We start from the raw sequence: 21,009 nt of genomic DNA, 5'->3' as shown, positions 1-21,009 counted from the left end.
CCTCGCACCAAATCACCAAAAAAAACATAAGGGATCATTTATGTAAAAACTCCAACCTACATAAAACATAGTAAATGGACAATTTTGCTAAGATGTTTCATTATGTAGAATCCTAAGATCTTCCATTACTCAAAATTACATTAATGAATTTTTTAAAAGTACATGTACATATTACAATGCCAGTACGCTTGAAGAAGACTAATACAACTAAACACTAATAATAGCAACATAAATCTCTAGAAATGGATCATGTGACTACAATGCATGGTCTAATTAACATAGGGCGGAATAAAGTGTCCAAAAACATATAAAAGAAATGCCCTTTTGAATTCCTCTTAAAAAATGGAATACAATGCTTCTTGTTCCCCTAATTTTTCCTTCAATAAATGGACCGAGATACCCTTATTTGAAGCATTGTACTTTAGGCGTAAATCTGCTACCACGTCACCAAAGTGTGAACTCATCGCATCTTTCCCACTTGTTGACAATCTCATTACAATTTCCACATCAACGGGAGACATAGGAATTCGTTTACCACAAATCTCTAAGATTCGTCTAATGGTGTTAAGACTTTCTAATAACCAAAGACATAAAGTTGTGTGTAAAGTTCTATATTTGAGGTCAAGAAGACTACCAAATCTCATGAATTTCACAACTTCCTTTTGTTCGAGTGTGAATTGTTTTCCTCACATTCACTAAACAACGAGGAGAACGCCTTGTCATTAGGTTGTCCTACAAGAATTAAGATAAGTAGGTTGTTAAAGAGTTTGGTAACGCGCATCTCCTTTGAGTGTTACGACGTGACTATATATTGGTCACGACGTGACAGGCTCCTGTTTGTAAAACCCTAATTTTTCGGGTCTTAAGCCATATTTAAGGGAAGTGAGGGCTAGGGTTTGCATACCCTTAGCCTCCCTTTCACCCTCAACATAAACCCTAGCCTCCATTTTTTTTTTCATTTGAGAGCTTTTGGAGGGGGTTTTAGTGTTTTAAGGAAGAAGAAAGAGCTCTTGGTGCATGGATCTAGCAAGCTAACCTCCTCACCTCATCCTTGCTCATATTCTGGACTTTTGTAAGACCTCAAGTTCCAAGTTTTATGTTTAGCACTTCTGGATCTATGTTTTTTGTCCCTTTTCTCCATGATTGTGAGAGTTTGAATGGTTAGATTCCATAAAGTTGGAAACTTTATGGATCCTTAGGGTCCCTTTGGAGTTATATGTTCCAGATCTAGAGTTCTATGGTGTTTTTGGTCTCATGCTCAAGTTTGAGCTCATTTTTTCCATGTTTTTTACCTAGATTGGAAGAGACATGCATTGGACATGCATGTCCATAAATGTAACACTCGAATCCAGGTATTTCCTTTTAAGTCCTTAAAATAAAAATATAATTGCAAATGAGGTCCTTCCATACGATGGGCGTACGTATATGTACGCTTAGCGTACATGGGCGTGTTGGATCGGGGACCTGAGCCACGTACGCGGGGCGTACGTAGCCAAAAGCTAAAACCCTAATTTTAGGGCATGAGCCCTATTTAAGCACATTTATGACCTTTGGACCCTCACCCTTATCAACCTCCACAGCTCTTAACGTCCCTACAACCCTAGTTTGCCTTTTATTGTGATATTTGAGCTTAGAAGTAACGTCGGTGGCCTTTTTGGTATGTTTGCAAGAAGAAGAACTTGGTGAGCAAGCTTTGGACGTGGTTGAGCTTCAAGATCCTGAATCTACATCATCTTAGGAAGCTTTTGAAGTTAAAAAGCTCATACCTTGTTGATCCTTTTGATAGTCAGAGTTAGGGTTGTTTATGAGCTCATTTGGGTCTATGGTTTCTCTTTTGTGAGTTTGGGTAACTCCAAAAGCTAGATATTAGTCCATATGATGTGTTAGAGGCATAAAAATGTTATATTGTTGGTTGATAAGGAACCATGCATGGATCTAGGTCCTTAATGTGAGTTTTGATGAACAAAAATGGATGTTGGAATCTAATAAGACATGTTAAGGCATAAAGTTGCCAACTTTATGCCCTAGGACCCCCTTAATGAACGAGATCTGGAAGTTGGAGTAAGTGGCTGCATGGATTAAGCACCAAATAGCTAAAGGTGTAAAACAGCTCAATACGTTGAGTGTACCAGGATGTACGCAGCGCGTACTGCATGGCGATCGAGTACGTCGAGCGTATTGAGAATTACGTCGTGCGTACGCCCCCAATGGGCTTTTAGACTTTTTTTGGACTTTTGGATCATTGGGCCTTAGTTGGTTTTGGGCCGTGACCTGTTTAGAGTAGATGGGCCTTTGAATTTTGCTAATGGGCCTTAAGTGGTGTAGTTGGGCCTTTTGGGCCTTGGAGCCCGTTATTGCGTTTGGGCCATGAATTGTTAGGCCCATTATGGAAAAAAGCAATTGAGCCCTTATTTTAGGAGTTTGGACTTAGGGCTTAGGCCCATGATTTGGGATTGTGACCTAATTCTGATTAGGGCTATTTGTTTGTGTTAGTATGGGACCTTCCTGTTTAGCAGCCGAGCATCTTCTTGTTTCCAGCAGACTGAGGTGAGTTTCTCACTGTATCAATGGGTCGAAGGCACCAAAGTCAACCCATTCTTTGTGTTATAGTATGCAGATTATTTGTGTGATATATGTACGAGAGACCAAGATGTGGCCCCTGGCAATGGTATGAAAGACGAGGATCCGGCCCCTGGCACCTGTATGTAAGACCGGGATTTGGCCCCCGGTAATAATTGTAAGACTATGATTTGGCCCATAGCATTAATTGTTTGTTGGTATGTAGTACTTTGGGAAAACTCACTAAGCATTTGCTTACAATTTGTGTTTATGGTTTTAGGTACTTCCGGTACTAAGGGGAAGGGCGCGACATGATGGCACAACATTCTCTCCCGTTTATTTCTGCATTTTTTATATTGTACTTTGATGACACAACAATTTTACATTGTGATGGTTTTGGATAAACTTTATATCTATGGTACTTGTTTGTTTTAGAAAAATGAAAATGAAAAGTTTTATTCGGGGTTTTTGGGTTGTTACAAAATGGTATCAGAGCCTTGGTTTGAGGGATTCGGACACACTCTCAGGTGTGTCAGAACTCAAACTGAGGAAATGATAATCTTTTCAAAAGAAAAAGAATTGAATTTTTCTGAAAAAGGTTTTCTTAAGTAAAAAGGGAGAGTGCAATGTGTGCGATCGGTCGAGCTCAAGTAAGTGTTTCCCAATTACCCATGTTTATGTATTACAATTAGTATGCTTGATATGTGAATTGCATGCTAGAGTAGGGATCAGGATACCTTCAGGAATTATGTGACAGAATTGTCTGATTTGTATGGTGTCTTATAGCCTAGGAAAATTAGATTCTATGTATTGCTTGGAATCGATGTTGACTATGTTAATTGCTAAGTGTATGCTTTCAAAGTTATATATGATTAGGATTGCATAGTGTAACACTTGAATCCAGGTATTTTTCCTTTTAAGTCCTTGAAATAAAATTACATTGCGAAAGAGGCCCCTTCGTACATTGGGCTTACGTCTATGTACGCTAAGCGTACATGGGCTTGGCGAATCGGGAGACTGAGCCACGTACGTGGGGCGTACGAGGCGTACGCGGGGCGTATGTGGCCAAATCTAAAACCCTAATTTTAGGACATGAGCCCTATTTAAACTCACTTATGACTCTTAGACCCTCACCCTTATCAGCCTCCACTGCTTTTTAACGTCCCAAAAACCCTAGTTTACCACTGAGAGTGATCATTGAGCTTAAAAGAAACTTTGGTGGCTTTTTGGTGTGTTTGCAAGAAGAAGAAGTTGGTGAAAAAAGCTTTGGACGTGGTTGAGCTTCAAGATCCTGAATCTACATCATCTTAGGAAGCTTTTGGAGGTAAAAAGCTCATACCTTGTTGATCCTTTTGATAGTTAGAGTTAGGGTTTGTTTATGAGCTCTTTTGGGTCTATGGGCTCTCTTTTGTGAGTTTGGGCAACTCCAGAAGCTAGAAATGCTAGATCTTAGTGTTGGATTAATGTCTAAGTCCATAACTATATTTGGTATGTACTTGACCCGACCCGGCATGGTCCATTTGGGTTGCACTTCACCGACACAATTTATATGAATAGTCTTTTGAGAATAGTATATATTTATGATTTATATTAATATATTATAAGTTCTAATATATTAATATATAATCATATTATTTAATTAGTATTGATCAAGAATTAATTTATAATTAATTAAGTGATCAAAAGGAACTAATTAAATATGGACACTAGATATATATATATATATATATATATATATATATATATATATATATATATATGTGTGTGTGTGTGTAGTGGGCCAAGTTCATTTAGGTTGGGCTAAGTCTTCATGGATAGTCCATGGAGCTTTAACCCATGGATCCTAGGAAATGAAAGGTCATGGGTATTAGGGTTTAACCCTAATCCTCCACACTATATAAAGGGTCTTATGGTTCATGAAATTATGCTAGTGGCTAGTGTGGATACACTAAAGAGGGCAATAACCGATTTCATAGTGTGAGCCAAGTATCCATATTCTCTAAAGGCTTTCCAAGGTGTTTTGGTGATTTGTGATTCCACTTGAGGCTTCCACACTATTGGGGCTAAGCTCTTAAAGCTTGAAGACATCAAGCTACATCAAAAGGTATGTCATCTAACTAGAACTTTGTAGTATAGGTGCTTCATAATATGCTAGTTAGGATGAAACCTTGGAATATTTAATATTTGCATGTATAATAGAGAAAACATAGATCCAAGGTTTATAGGGTTGCATGTACACCATAGGAGTGTTAGAATGCTGAAAACCTAACAGTGGTATCAAAGCCATGGGTTGTTTTCTATTATATTTGATGCAAATGTATTTTTTTTTCAAGTTGAAGGAAAAAAAAAAGAAAAAAAAACATGAAGTTTGTCAAATTTTATGATAATTACTTGATTTTATGAAAAACTAATTATTTATAAAATTTGAGTCACTTTACTACAAGAGTTGAATTAGGTCAATTTATTAAAAGATAGAATGATATGATTATTTTATTTGTTTTAAAAGTTTGATCTAAATGGTTTTAAGGGGTTACAAATTTTGTCATAAAATTTTGGAACTCAAAAGTTTTTTTTTTAAGTTATGATCTTAAGGGTTTTGGAACTTCCATAAGTTATGGATGTGAAATGTCTCATTTATTAACTCTTTAGGTTATGAATTCCAAGAGTCTTCAAAGGATAATTGTCAAAGTTTCAAGATTTGTATTAGCTTATATGATTATCTAATTTCTTGAAAATTGTTGATGTGAATTATCTTTACTTATGAGTTTAATCTAGATCATAGAAAAATTATTTGATTATTGTGTTAATTGGAATATTTGATCTTAATGGTTTTTATGAACTCCATAACTTGTCCTCGAGTTATGGAAAGTGAAGAGTTTTTCTTTTTAAAGTGTCATTAAGTCTCATAGGTTATGAAAATAGAAGAGTCACTATTTTTAATGTCATCATTAAATGATTTAATGTCTTCCATAACTTGTCCTCAAGTCATGGAACTTGAATTTTTTTTTTCATTAAACCTTAATTAAACTCATAAGTTATGAAAAATCCAAGAGTTTTGAAAGGTTTCAAAACTTGTCCTCAAGTTTTGGAATTTGTAAAGTTACCCCCCATGTATACTTTAATTCCAAACTAGACCTTAGAATTTTAAAAGTTTAAAATTCAACCCTTATACTATTATTATAATTTTAATTATATATTATATGTATAAGTCTTACAATTAGTAGGCCTCATTCACGAAGTCGGTCTATAAGGGGGTATAAGGTTACTGCTTATAAAATGGCAGTTTAATGGGTGTCCACTCTCACTCACCGCTTCCTTGACCGGTGGAGGGTCGTTAGCCGAACAGGTAGGACAAGGACTATAATTCTCCCTTCATTATAAGTATAATGATAAATACTAAGTAACTAAACACTTATAAATTCTCAATCTTAGTTACTTAGGAAAATGTGAATAAGGTGCTAATCCATGAAATTACACTTTGCACTTTGTTTAAGCTGTTAGTGGAGCGTGTGTGGTTAACCGGAACACTAACCTGGACTTAACAAGGTAGGCAAAGGGTAACTTAATGTTTATCATAGTATCGTTGGAGCGTGTGTGGTTAACCGGCACATCGATTGAGGGGTAAATATTAAGGGTACCAAGTATATTTGCATGGTTACTTCACACCTTGTTTTGTGATCCTCGGCATCCCAGTCACAAAACCTAAAGGGCACACTCGAGATTGAAACATGCCATTGAAAAGTTCAATGAATCTCAAAAGAATCTAGGAGTTTCAAAACCAACTAAAACCTAATAATACATTTCGTTTATCTTGGTGGAAATTGGTGAATCGTCATTCACCTACCTTCAAATATTTTATAGCTTGGATTACGGCATCCCTCTTCCAAGTTATAAAATAGTTTGTTGGGTCCTAGCCTTAATATATCATATTGGGTGTTATATTAAGGACTTAAATCAACTTTACGTGAATTTCTCCCATTGTTGATGTCTGGTTTAGACAACAATGATCTTCCCAAACCAAGCTTTCCTAATGAATATGACTTCCCGAGTTTGGCTCATGGAAGTCATACTTCTCTTCCTCCACCTCCTCCAATTATTCTCCCTAACCCACAAGTTCAAGGTCACTCAAGCCCTAATGGCAAGCAAGGTCTATGTGTGATCACATCTTAGAGATGAAGTCACATATTGACAAGCCGGGAGAGTTGGGTGTCAAAGTCTTGAGAAAGTTGAATGTTCAATCACTTTCTAAGTCACATAGTGAGTTCCTTTGGGACTACTATGAAACAGACTATGACATGAACCTTAATGATCATATCTATTTGCTTGGTGCTGCTGAATCAGCAATGATTTGGAACGATAGTAAAGCAAATTTGATTAGAAGATCAACTTCCCAAAAACTTTATGGACAGTGACAATGGTGACACTGGAAATCCAGAAAAAGCATTCTCTTCCCAATGGAAAGGGATTGGCCATAGTCAACCCGGTTGACCAAATGGTAAAGAGAAAGGCTAAGTCTGAGATAGTCCCATTACCAAAGGGTCCATATGTTTATTTTGCCAAAGGAAGGGGCGTTGATTGCAAAGCTGCCAAATTTACCTAAGGATGTTAAAGTCAATAAGTTTGACTCTACATCAGGTAGAGCCCATTATCTAACTCTGTTAAGTTCTATTCTGAGATCCTCATTACATGATGTGACTGGGTCACATGTTGATGTTTTAAGAATCAAAGAATAGAGAGAAATCTTAAAGGAAGTATATGCTGATTCTGATCGCAAAGGTGGATTTCGATCGCATCAGAATTTTGAGCAGTTGCTTAAGAAGTTATGATATATTGCTAAGGAATAGATAACAACAATTTTCCATGTGGATTGTAAGGATAAGTTTTTCCGCAAAGTTTTAAAATAAAAGAAAATTGTTTAATTTTATTTATTTGAAGTATCCTTACAATGGCATTTGTGGAAAATTGTTGCTTATATGATTCCACTGACAACAATATTGGAAAATGGATTTGATTCTTTCATTTGTGGTAGTGTCTAAATTTACCAAATAAGGAAAGTTCCTCATCGCCCAAGTTTCAATTGGACCGAAACTTGGAATCATGCAAGTTGAATAGTATGATGAATGAGAAATTTCAAGCATTGGAAAATCAAGACTAATAACTTGTTCACATGGATGTGTGAGTCAAGTGAAGGACTAAAGGGATCGAGTACACATTCTTGTGCACTGGTCATGTCCACCACAAAGCTCGTTAAGACTATTTGATTTACTAAAGTTTAGTAAATATGGTTATACTTACAAGTTTAAGTATAATTCTGAAACATTGGAAAAGTCTCAATGTATGGCAGAACGAATGGGAAGAATCAAATTAGGCAGAAAGATAAAAGTTTATCAAATCTGAAAAGATGGGAGAGTACTTTAGTATCATGTTTGTGATCATCTTAATGATTTAGAAATCATATCACAATTAGTCCTCTAAAGGTCATCTTAGTGCATTCTTATGACTAAGAAGAGGATTCATAAATTGTTGAAATGGTTAGATCAGGAAGATGAGTCATACTTCATTCCAAAACAATTCTTAGAGTCATACTCCAAGATTGTAACTTGAGTGAAATATCTTAAAGAAAGGTTTAAAACACTTGTCAAATGTAAGAGTAAGAGTGTCCTACTCTTGTACATTTGAAATTGGTAAGTTGTGATGTTTTGGATAAAACAAATACCAACTAAGGCCAATTGTGTGAAGTGTTTGTCTTGATAAAAAATCCGCACTATCTCTTGAATATTTGGCAAGATAGTCTTATATGTCAAGAGGATAGTGGGAGTCTTAAAGATCCTAAAAAGAATTTCAAGAACTAATCAAGAATAAAACCTGAGGTTCTTCACTAGCACACGACTTGAGGTTTATAGCCTATCATGTTGACATATTTTGTGCCCATTCCAGTTTAAGTTGGCTTTGCATAGGAGTTCTGAAAGTTCTCCATTGGTTGCATAACAACTTGGAAGCAATGGCAGGCCCTGTACTGCCAGGTGACAAGAAGTTAAGATTGCATAAGTTCAGTCCATATGAGTTTGGATTTGTCATTATCCTTGTCTTGTGACTATTGTTTTGACGATTCACATGGATAAGAACACATACACCATAAAATCTAAGGGTCATTATGTTTCTCTCCGATTCATGAAAATGATGGTGAGGAAACACTTCCACCAAGTAGATTTGAAGCAGATGGCAAAAGGTCTAAACAATTGAGACTATGATTACGGCATCCCTTTTCATAGTTCTGAAATTGTTTAGACACACATGCATGCTATCTAAGGAAAGGTGTATGATTTTGATAAAGTTATATCAAATCATCTCGTATCAGAAATCTGAACTTTGGTAAGAAAGTCAATAAAGTATTGATTTCTAGAAGTCCAGCTGATTTCTGAGTATATGTCAAAGCTAGTGGGAGCATAAGTGTTATGCTAATAATCATCATGTTAGTTGGAGCATGATAATTATTGTTAGTGTTGCAAGTTAGCAATGTTAATTATAGAAAACAAAAGTTTCAATTCGTGAGGCTGCAGGGATTGAAAAAGTTGTTTTGCTATAATTAAGGGAGAGGATATACTTCATTTCAGTTCTAAAGGCTTAGATTGAGACCTTAATCATCCTTAGTCAAGAATATATATATATATATATATATATATGAATTTCATGTTGGATTGGTTCAACTTAAGGAAATTCTATATATTGCGTTCTCAAAATTCGATTATGATTACGGCATCCCTCTTCATAGTCAAATTTTGAAAACATGGCAAATAAAAAATATTGTAGCAAAAGACTGGTCTAGAATCATGTCTTTATGTGAGACATCATGAATCGTGTACCATTTGCTTTGGGTACAGGATCGATTGCATGTGCTATAATATTTGTCATTTCTAAATTTTTCCAAATGCCCAAAGGTATTAAGAAGGGAAAAGGTCTAGAATTGGATATGACTAAAATGATTAAGCAATTGTCGAGGACAATCTGAGGTTTACCAAAGATTGGTTGCTCAGGTACAGTTGGAAGTATAGTGCTAATTTTGGAAGGACCATATTGACATATTCTGAAAAGAGGCATCTCTTATTCAGAAGTGATAGTCAAAATGAGAATATGGAGTTGTCTCCATAGGTGGAAGTTATATGTGTAAGATTAGAAAACTTAATGCAAGAAGCATGTCCAAAGCAATGCACTTTGAATATGAGACTTAGTTTCCATGGAGTTGATCTCCATTGGAATACCTTATAATGACTGTTGACAAGTCTTTGTGACTTTGTACATATTCATTACAGGAGGGTCAGTGCATATAAGTTTAAAATCTAAACAGATTTCGATAAATGATAGGAAGTTGGATTAAGTGGAAGTTGGATTAAGTGGTTGTATTGATTAAGCAAGGTGTTGAACAGCCCAGTACGTTGAGCGTACCAGGTGTACGCAGTGCGTACTGCTTGTGGTCGATGTATGTCAGGAATACTGATATTACGTCGTGCGTACGCCCATTGGCCCTTTGGTCAATCGTTGGACTTTTTGAGCATTTGGGCCTTAGTTGGTTTTGGGCCTTGATCTGTTTAGAGTAGGTGAGCCGTTGAATTTTGATAATGGGCCTTAGGCGGCATAGTTGGGTGTTTTGGGCCTTGGAGCCCGTTATTGTGTTTTGGCCATGAATGGTTAGGCCCATTATTGGAAAGCAATTGAGCCCTTATTTTAGGAGTTTAGACTTTGGGCTTAGGCCCATGATTTGGGATTGTGACCTAATTCTGATTTGGACTATTTGTTTGTGTTAGTGAGGCACCTTCCTGTTTAGCAGCCGAGCACCTTGTTGTTTCCAACAGACTGAGGTGAGTTTATCACTATATCAATGGGTCGAAGGCACCAAATTCGGCCCATTTTTTGCGTTATAGAATGCAGATTATGTTGGGTTTTAAGTACTATAACACTCCTATGGTGCACATGCAACCCTAAATGCTTTGGAACTATGTTTTCTCTAATTATACATGCATTTTCAAATTTCCAAAGCATATAAGTTAACTAGCATACAATTCAAAGTAACAACTAGTTAGGTATCTTACCTCTTGTGTAGTTCTTGACATTGGAAGCTTGAGCACCTCAAATGTTGTGCCTCTAATGTGTCACAAACACCAATATGCAAAGGAGGCTCTTTAGAGAATAAGTTAGCTTTCAAAATCGCTTCACACACTCTTGTATGTAGGGTTAGCCGATTTTGTCACTAAGAGGAGGTTTTTATAGTTTTTCTCAAGGCTAGGGTTTCATCCATGAAACCCTAATGCACCATGACCTTCCATATCCCTTAGGCTCCATGGGTTAAAGCTCCATGGACTATCCGTGAACCACTTAGCCCACCCTAATGGATCTTTGGCCCACACTATAAGAATGGATGATTTACATAATCAACCCCCTAGATTTAATTAGTCACTTTTGATCACAAAATTCCAAATTAATTCATGACCAACACTAATTAAATAACATGATTTCTCAATTAATATATTATACTTATAATATATTGATAAATCACCAATAATCTTATTCTCAAAAGTCCATCCTATCAAATTGCATTGGTGAAGGCAACCCCAAAAGGACCATGCTACAATCGGGTCAAGTACATAATAGATATAGTTATGGGCTTAGACACCAAATCCAACAGTCTCCCACTTGGATAAGTCTAATAACTATAACTGCAAATGTAACTTCAAGATCCGATTAGCAATCGTAGCTTCCAAAAGCCCATGTCGAACCCTGACCCAGTCAGTGACTGTCCTTAGATAAGTGATCACATACTCCTCTGTTCTACAAGATATCAGCGGACAAATACATGGAACATAGTCATACTTATTGTCGTGCAATTAGTTTCCCGATTTCCGATTAGTTTGACATAGAACATAATTGAGCACATCAATTTCGTTCTGACCGTGCCCGGTACATAGGTCAAAACAAATCATCGAGGGGCCCAGATATCGCTTTTGATCCTTCTTAGGATAAAAGGAACAGATAAACTTCGACTCTATATGCTTGTACTAACTACTCGTTAAATCACGCACAACAATACGTTTTATAACATCAAGTTACTGATGCGTTTACGTATTATCAATGCACAACCAATTTGTAGTCAACAACTCATGTATCTTGGTTTGAAGATTATATGATATTATCATCTCACAATCACTCGTGATAAATTCCATGAAGTGATTCTGATGAGTGCGGGTTGATCCAATGCTTAAATTCTTATTTCACAAGCACTCATGAATGGTGCAACAGACTCTTGCTATGTCTAACTCCTTAGACATATACATCCAACTCATGATAGTCTAGCCTCCTACCTACTTCCAATGTATGATCGACTGTGGATAGTTTGAATAATTATATCATTCAGGAAGTCAAAACATGCAAAATGAAACAATAGTAAATAATTGACACAAGACAGTAACTTTACCTATAAATAAAACTCCTTTTATTCAATCATCAAAATGTCAATTACAATTTAGCTATTACAAGTTTCTAATTTATCTAATTACTAAAACTAATATCATCTTTTAGCTCAATGCCTCTTGCATGCTGCAAGTGCTTAACCCTATCCAGTCCCTTTGTAAGAGGATATGATGGGTTGTCTTGTGACGATATCCTCTTCACCATGAGGTGTCCTTCTTCTACCTGATGTCTTATGAAGTGGTACTTTCTGTCGATATGCCTTGATCTACCATGATCTCTCGGTTCCTTGGTTAAGGCAACCGCCGCTTCATTATCGCAGAAAACTTCTATGGGCTCCTTTATGGATGGCATAACTCCAAGTTCTCTGATGAAGTTCTTTAACAATCAACCATATCGCCTCTTTTGATGCTTCGCTTGCTGCAATGTACTCTTATTCGCACGTTGAATCAACCACAGTCTCCTACTTGGAATCTTTCCATGGTATTGCTCCTCCATTCAGAGTAAACACCCAGCCTGACTGAGAACGCACATTGTCTCTGTCAGTCTGAAACCCGGCGTCACAATACCCTAATATTCTCAAGTCATCACTCCCACCAAGGGTAAGGATCCAACCCTTAGTCCTCTGCAAGTACTTAAAAATGTTCTTAACTGCGGTCCAGTGAGCTCTACTAGGATTCCCTTGATATCTACTGACCATGCTCAAAGCAAATGCCACATCAGGGCGAGTACAAGTCATAGCATACATGATTGAGCCAACTGCAGAAGCATATGGTATCCGGCTCATCTCTGCTATCTCAGCTTCTGTACTCGGACTCTGAGTCTTACTCAGTTTGGTATTGCACTGGATAGGCAAGTCACCTTTCTTGGAGTTCTCCATGCTGAAACGCTTCAGCACCTTATCCACGTAGGTACTTTGACTAAGTCCTATTAGTCTCTTACTCTTGTCTCTCAAAATCCTTATCCCTAGGATATAGGTAGCTTCTCCAAGGTCCTTCATAGCAAAATACTTCCCAAGCCAGGACTTAACCTCCTGCAAGGTCGGGATGTCATTTCCTATGAGTCGTATGTCATCCACATACAATACCAAAAAAACTAACTATACTCCCACTAGCCTTGACATACACACAGGACTCATTCTCGCTTCTCGAAAATCCAAACTTTTTGACTTTCTCATTGAAACAAAGATTCCAACTGCGAGATGCTTGTTTCAATCCATATATGGATTTTTCAAGCTTACACACTCTATTAGGGTATCTTTCATTGACAAAACCCTCTGGCTGACTCATGTAAACATCTTCAGCCAACTTTCCATTCAGGAAAGCAGTTTTGACATCCATCTGCCATATTTCATAACATGAATTGCAGCTATGGCCAACATAACCATTATAGATTTAATCTTCTCTACTGGTGAAAAAGTCTCATCATAGTCAACTCCCTGAGTTTGAGTAAAGCCCTTTGCAACCAGTCGCGCCTTATATGTGTGTACTTTTCCATCCATGTCGGTCTTCTTCTTGAAGATCCATTTGCACCCAACTGGCTTTCGACCCAGTTCGTTGTCAACCAAGTTCCAAACTTGATTGTTATACATGGACTGAATCTCGCTATCCATAGCCTCTTTCCATTTAGCAGACTCAGGGCCTGCCATGGCTTCCTTGTGGTTGCTAGGCTCATCCAAATTTACCAATGTACTATTACTGATAAATGTATCACCTTCTGTAGTAATATGGAAACCATAATAAAACTCAGGTGCAGTCCTAACTCTGGTGGAACGCCTTAGAGGTACAGATTCGTCAATAGGTTCAACAGGAGTTTCCTCCGCGGGTTGGTTGCTAGTGTTTGAGGTTTCTTCACCGCTTGACTCTTGAAGTTCTTCAAGGTCAATTTGCCTCCCACTGTCCGCTTGGCATATAATCTCTCTCTCACGAAAGACCCCTCTTCTCGCGACGAAGACAACATTGCCACTTGGTCGATAGAAGAGATATCCAAAGGATTTCGGTGGGTAGCCGATGAAAATACATTGCTCACTCCGAGGTTCGAGCTTGTCGTGAGTCTCGCGCCTCACAAAAGCCTCGCAACCCCAAACTTTGATGTGGTCTAAAGTGGGATCCTTCCCAGTCCACATCTCGTGAGGTGTTTTGGTAACCTTTTTGGTAGGGACAAGATTAAGAATATGGGCGGCAGTCTCTAAGGCATACCCCCAAAATGAGATCGGTAACGAAGCTCGACTCATCATGGAACGAACCATGTCCAACAAGGTTCGATTGCGCCTCTCAGCCACACCATTCAGATGTGGTGTCCTAGGAGGTGTCAATTCTGAAACAATTCCACATTCCTTAAGATAGTCGTGGAACTCGATACTAAGATACTCTCCTCCTCGATCGGATCGAAGTACCTTTATCTTCCTGCCCAATTGATTTTCTACTTCTGACTTAAACTCTTTAAACTTTTCAAAGGTTTCTGACTTATGCTTGATTAAGTAGATATAGCCATACCTACTATAATCATCAATAAAAGTCACATAGAAGCGGCTAGCATCCCTTATGACAGATCTGAAGGGCCCACACACATCAGTGTGTATGAGATCCAACAAACCCTCGCCCCTTTCACAAGAACCAGTAAAGGGTGACTTAGTCATCTTTCCAAGTAAACAATATTCGCAAGTATCATCCGATTTCAAGTCGAATGATTCCAAGACTCCAGCCTTTTAGAGTTGGCCTATGCGCTTCTTGTTGACATGTCCAAGACGACAATGCCATAAGCATGCTTTATCCAAATCATTGGATGAATCAATATGTAACACATTATTTCCTAGGTTATCTACAACATTCACAGTTTCATACACACCATTGCAAGGTAAAGCTTCAAAATAAAAGACACCATTATAATAAGCATAAATACCACCATTATTATTATTAAAAGCAAAGGTAAAACCTTGTTTATACAAACTGTGAAAGGAAATAATATTTCTTGCCATATCGGTCGAGAAACAACAATTATTCAAATCTAAATTTAAACCGTTACTAAGCAATAAAGAATAAACTCCAATCTTGGTCACAGGCGACACTTTCCTATTTCCCATGATTAAGTTTATCTTCCCGTGCTCCACATCCCTACTTCTTTTTAGTCCCTGCAAAGGAGGGCTTGATTTTCCCATCCTTAATATACTGCAAGTACTTTGGGCAGCTTCGCTTCCACTGCCCCTTTGCGCAATGGAAGAACTCTGTTTCCTTCGGATTGGTAGATGGCACAACAGAACCAACTTTGGCTCCGCTAGAAGAAGATCCATCCTGGGACTTGCCCTTGGAAGGAGCCTTCCTCTTCTTACCCTTACCATGTCCAATTTCCAGGATAGGGGTAGCAGTAGGAGTAGGAGTAGCAGCAACAGATTTGCCTTCCATGTTGCTTTCAGCAGTTCTGAGGAGACCCTGAAGCTTGCTAAGAGTGACCTCCTCCTTGTTCATATGATATGTCATACGAAACTGATCATAACAAGGAGGTAGGGAATGAAGAATAATATCAATAGCTAATTCTTCATCAAAGTTGACATTTATTTTTAGCAAACGGTCTACATATCTTTGCATTTTCTGCAAGTGGCCCGTGATGGACTCTCCTTCCTTCATTTTAGTAGTGATCATGGAGGCTATGATCTCATACCTCTCCTACCGAGCTGATTGATGGTATATTTCCATCAAATCATGATACATTTCATAGCGGTAGTAGTCCTCATACGACTTCTGCAGCTCAGCAGTCATGGTTGCAATCATTAGACACAACACCTTTGTCGCATCACTTTCATGAGTAGTGTGTTCAACAATTTGTCCAGGAGTAGCAGTAGTGACATCAATATCTTTGAGCTATTTATCTAGGACATATTCTTTGTCCTCATAACCAATAGCCATCCTTATGTTCCGAATCCAGTCATTGAAATTCAATCCATTGAAGATGATCCTCCCACACAAGTTCATGAGGGAGAAAGAGCCTGAAGAGATTGGGTTGGAAGCATTATTTGGGATAGACATCTATAAAAGAAAAAGGAACAAAGTTTAGATTAGATGAAAATCCTTAATAAATCACCCAAATGAAATATCAAGGCTAGGATCCAACACAATATTCTACAATTGCGAAGAGGGATGTCGTAATCCAATTGTAAAATATTTGAAGGTAGGTAAATGACGATTTACCAATTTCCACCATGAAAAACGAAATTACTAATTAAGTTTTAATTGGATTTGAAATTCCTAGATTCTTTTGAGATTCATTGAACTTTCAATGACATGTTTAAATCTCGATTGTGCCCTCTCAAGTTTGTGACTAGGATGTCGAGGATCACAAACAAGGTGTGAATAACCATGCAAGTATACTTGGTACTCTTAATGTTACAAATCACCTAACCAATGTGTCGGTTAACCACACACGCTCCATCGATCTATGATTAACATTAAGCTACCCTTTGCCACTCTTTATTAGTCCCAAATTAGTGTGTCGGTTAACCAAACACGCTCCACTAACGACTCAATCAAGTGCAAAGTGTAATTTCATGGATTAGTGCTTATTCACATTTTTCTAAAGTAACTAAGATTGGGAATTTAATGATAGGTTTAGTTACTTTATAATTTCATTATACTTTTAACAAGAATTAATGTCTTGTCCTACCCGTGCGGCTAACGACCCTCCACCAGTCAAGGAAGCGGTGGGTGAGAATGGACACCCATTAAACTGTCATTTTATAGGTAATAACCTTATACCCTCCTTATAGACCAGCTTCGTGAATGAGGCCTACTAACGGTAAGACTGACCTTTTTTTTCTTATACATATATATATATATATATATATATATATATATATAAATATTAACATTTAATATTATAATAGTATAAGGGTTTTTAATCTATTAAAACTCTAGGGTTTTGGAATTAAATGTCTTATTAACGTAACTTTACAAATTCCAAAACCTGAGGGCAAGTTTTGAAACTTTTCAAGACCTTTCATAATCATAACCTATGAATCATTATGAGTTTTAATATCCATGAATGTGACTTTTCATATAACTTGAGGACAAGTTACAATAACACATTTCATGAACAATTAGATCAAAATTTTAGATCAAACACAATAATCATATAATTTTTCCTATTGATCTAAACAAACTCATAACAAGACAATTCATATCAAATACTACATATAATTACTTTATTATCTAAACATTTGACAACTGCCTTTTAAATGGATGAATACAATCATTACCAATTCAAAAAAATACAATTTTTATGATTACAAAACAGTTTGTGGTAATGACTTTATCCATTTTAGCCAAGAACTCGAATTTTCTGCACACAGGAGCATCAACTCGCCGAGTACTCGGCGAGTCTGTTCATGGGACTCGGCGAGTTCATCTGTCAGAGTGCAGAAAAGTCGATTTTTCAGCTTTGAAAATAAGTGAGCATCAAGTATAATAGAAAGCAATCCTAGGCTCTGATAGCACTGTTAGGTTTATAGCACTATAACACTCCTATGGTGCACATGCAACCCTAAATGCTTTGGAACTATGTTTTCTCTAATTATACATGCATTTTCAAATTTCCAAAGCATATAAGTTAACTAGCATACAATTAAAAGTAACAACTAGTTAGATATCTTACCTCTTGTGTAGTTCTTGACCTTGGAAGCTTGAGAACCTCAAATGTTGTGCCTCTAATGTGTCACAAACACCAATATGCAAAGGAGGCTCTTTAGAGAATAAGTTAGCTTGCAAAATCGGTTCACACACTCTTGTATGTAGGGTTGGCGGATTTTGTCACTAAGGGGAGGTTTTTATAGTGTTTCTCAAGGCTAGGGTTTCATCCATGAAACCATAATGCACCATGACCTTCCATATCCCTTAGGCTCCATGGGTTAAAGCTCCATGGACTATCCATGAACCAATTAGCCCACCCTAATGGATCTTTGGCCCACACTATAAGAATGGATGATTTACATAATCAACCCCCTAGATTTAATTAGTCACTTTTGATCACAAAATTAATTCCAAATTAATTCTTGACCAACACTAATTAAATAATATGATTTCTTAATTAATATATTATACTTATAATATATTAATAAATCACCAATAATCTTATTCTCAAAAGTCCATCTTATCAAATTGCACTGGTGAAGGCAACCCCAAAAGGACCATGCTACAATCGGGTCAAGTACATACCAGATATAGTTATGGGCTTAGACACCAAATCCAACAGATTATTCGTGTGATATGTGTATGAAAGACCAGGATGTGGCCCCTGGAAATTGTATGGAAGACCAGGATATGGCCCCTGGCAATAGTATGAAAGACCAGGATCCGGCCCCTGGCACCTGTATGTAAGACCGGGATTTGGCCCCCGGTAATAATTGTAAGACTATGATTTGGCCTATAGCATTAACTGTTTGTTGGTATGTAGTACTTTGGGAAAACTCACTAAGCATTTGCTTACCGTTTGTGTTTATGGTATTAGGTACTTCCGATACTAAGGGGAAGGGCTCGGCATGATGACACAACATTCTCTCCCGTTATTTCTGCATTTTTTATATTGTACTTTGATGACACAACAATTTCACATTGTGATGGTTTTGGATAAACTTTATATCTATGGTACTTGTTTATTTTAGAAAAATGAAAATGAAAAGTTTTATTCGGGTTTTTGGGTTGTTACAAATTGGTACCAGAGCCTTGGTTTGAGGGATTCGGACACACTCTCGGGTGTGTCAGAACTCAAACCGAGGAAATGATAATCTTTTCAAAAGAAAAAGAATTAAATTTTTCTGAAAAAGGTTTTCTTAAGTAAAAAGGGAGAGTGAAATGTGTGCGATCGGCCGAGCTCAAGTAAGTGTTCCCCAAATTACCCATGCTTATGTATTATGATTAGTGATTTATATGTGAATGGCATGCTAGAGTAGGGCTCATGATACCTTCAGGAATTATGTGATAGAATTGTCTAATTTGTGTGGTGCCTTATAGCCTAGGAAAATTGGATTCTATGTATTGCTTGGAATCGATGTTGACTCTGTTAATTGCTAAGTGTATGATTTCAAAGTTATATATGATTAGGATTGCATAGCCCTAGAATGATGGATTCTGCTTCATTTCCTGTTCCTTGTTTGATTGTGGACTTAGGGTAGAAACTTTATTTCACGGTCTATGTGATTCTATTTGTGTATAACTTGCATGCATAAGGAAACCAGCGGTGTTGATAGAGGTTTCTAGTTCTGTTGAGGGTTGAGAAATCCTAGAAGAGTCTAGGGTATGTGTGATGTGTTGTATGAGTTATAGTATGATGAATTGGAGGAATCAGGTCTGACCTTGAGAAAGATACATGTAGTTGTGAAAGGTAGTATTGGGCCCGTACTACTAGAAGCACAGGACCTATACCCGAGACGAATACAGACCTGAAAAATACAAGGAGACCTGTGAGGAGAAGCCCCCTTGAACCTCTTTATCGATTGTTTTCTATGTTGTATTTTCAATTTGAGTATGATGATGACTACGTGAGGAGGTTCAGGTTCAGGATCGAGTTGTGGTTCGGGTTCAGGTTCAGGCGCTGAGCTGATTGATGAGAGGTTACGTGAGCTTATCGCAGCCGAGGTTACTCGCGGAATCCTTGACGCTACCCCGATGATTTTTGGTACCGTCTAGGAGGGGATTATGGAGATCATGGAGGAGCGGCTCCGATCATTTCGAGCCGAGATTGTCGCAGGTCAGATTGGGGCTCGAACTCCCTCATTCTGGGAGTTCAAGGCGTGCAGAGTGCCTGAGTTCGTTGGGGTTAAGAACCCATCGCTAGCCGCCGCTGGATCACTGACATGGAGAATGCTCAGCACACGAGCTTTTTCCCCGAGGCGTCAAAAGTGGGATTCACGTCCTGCTTGCTGAAGGACGGGGCGCAGGACTGGTGGGAGGAGGTCACCCGAGTGGTTGGGACGACGGTTATTATAGTGATGACTTGGGAGGATTTTGTGCAGAGGTTCTATCAGGAGTTTTCACCGGCCATTGAGGTGCAGCAGCTCGTGAGGGAATTCCAGGACCTTCACCAGACTACAGAGACTGTGGTGGAGATCATCGCCAAATTCAGGGAGAGGGCATTGTTGGTTCCGCAGTACGCTACGGATGAGGAGATGAGGAAGACGAGATATCATGTTATGTTGAGGGATGATATCAGGGAGTTCGTGAGCTTTTCAGGGTGCAAGTCCCTGAATGATATGATTGAGAAGGCCAGTGAGCTTCTCAGGGTGCAGTACGCTCAAACTTGATGACGTCAGGATTCGACGCATGGAACCGATCGGTTAGATCAGAAAGTTGTTAGGGTCACAATGGCATGATAACTAGTGGCAACTAGTTCCAGAGAAGGATTCCGTTCAGAAGTCGTGTAAGGCGACTAAGTGGGGAGTCCTGAAGGGTTTTGAGCATTCTAACACTTCCTAAGTGTACATGCAACCCTAATAACCTTGGATCTATGTTTGTCTAATAATCATGGAAAGTTGAATTCCAAGGTTATATTCCTATCTAGCATACATGGGGAACATTTTTAACTTGAATGAAAGATAGAATAACTTACCTTGTTGTTGATTATGATCCTTGAAACCTTGTGAGCCTAGCACCCCAAGTGTGATGCCTCAAATGCTTCACACAACACCAAATGCAAAGGAGTAAACTTTGAGAGAATCTTACACTTGCAAAATCGGCTCTAGCCCTCTTGTTTCTTAGTGTAGCCTATTTTGGTGGAGAATGGGTTTCTTATATAGTGTTGACACATCTAGGGTTACACCATGTAAACCCTAATGTGTCATGACTCTTCATTTCCATGACCCATGGGTTTGTAACTCCCATGGAGCATCCATGGAGCATCCTATGGGTGGAACCCAACTTGATAATCCATGGAGCCTCTTAGCCCACTATATAAGATATGGAAGATTTACATAATCTACCCATATATTTAATTAGTTATTTTTTGATC

The sequence above is a fragment of the Lactuca virosa genome, chromosome 3, assembly GCF_052849685.1.
Source record: "Lactuca virosa cultivar CGN04683 chromosome 3, Lactuca_virosa_CGN04683_v6, whole genome shotgun sequence".
NCBI lineage: Eukaryota > Viridiplantae > Streptophyta > Magnoliopsida > Asterales > Asteraceae > Lactuca > Lactuca virosa.
This window is presented reverse-complemented; position numbering follows the sequence as displayed.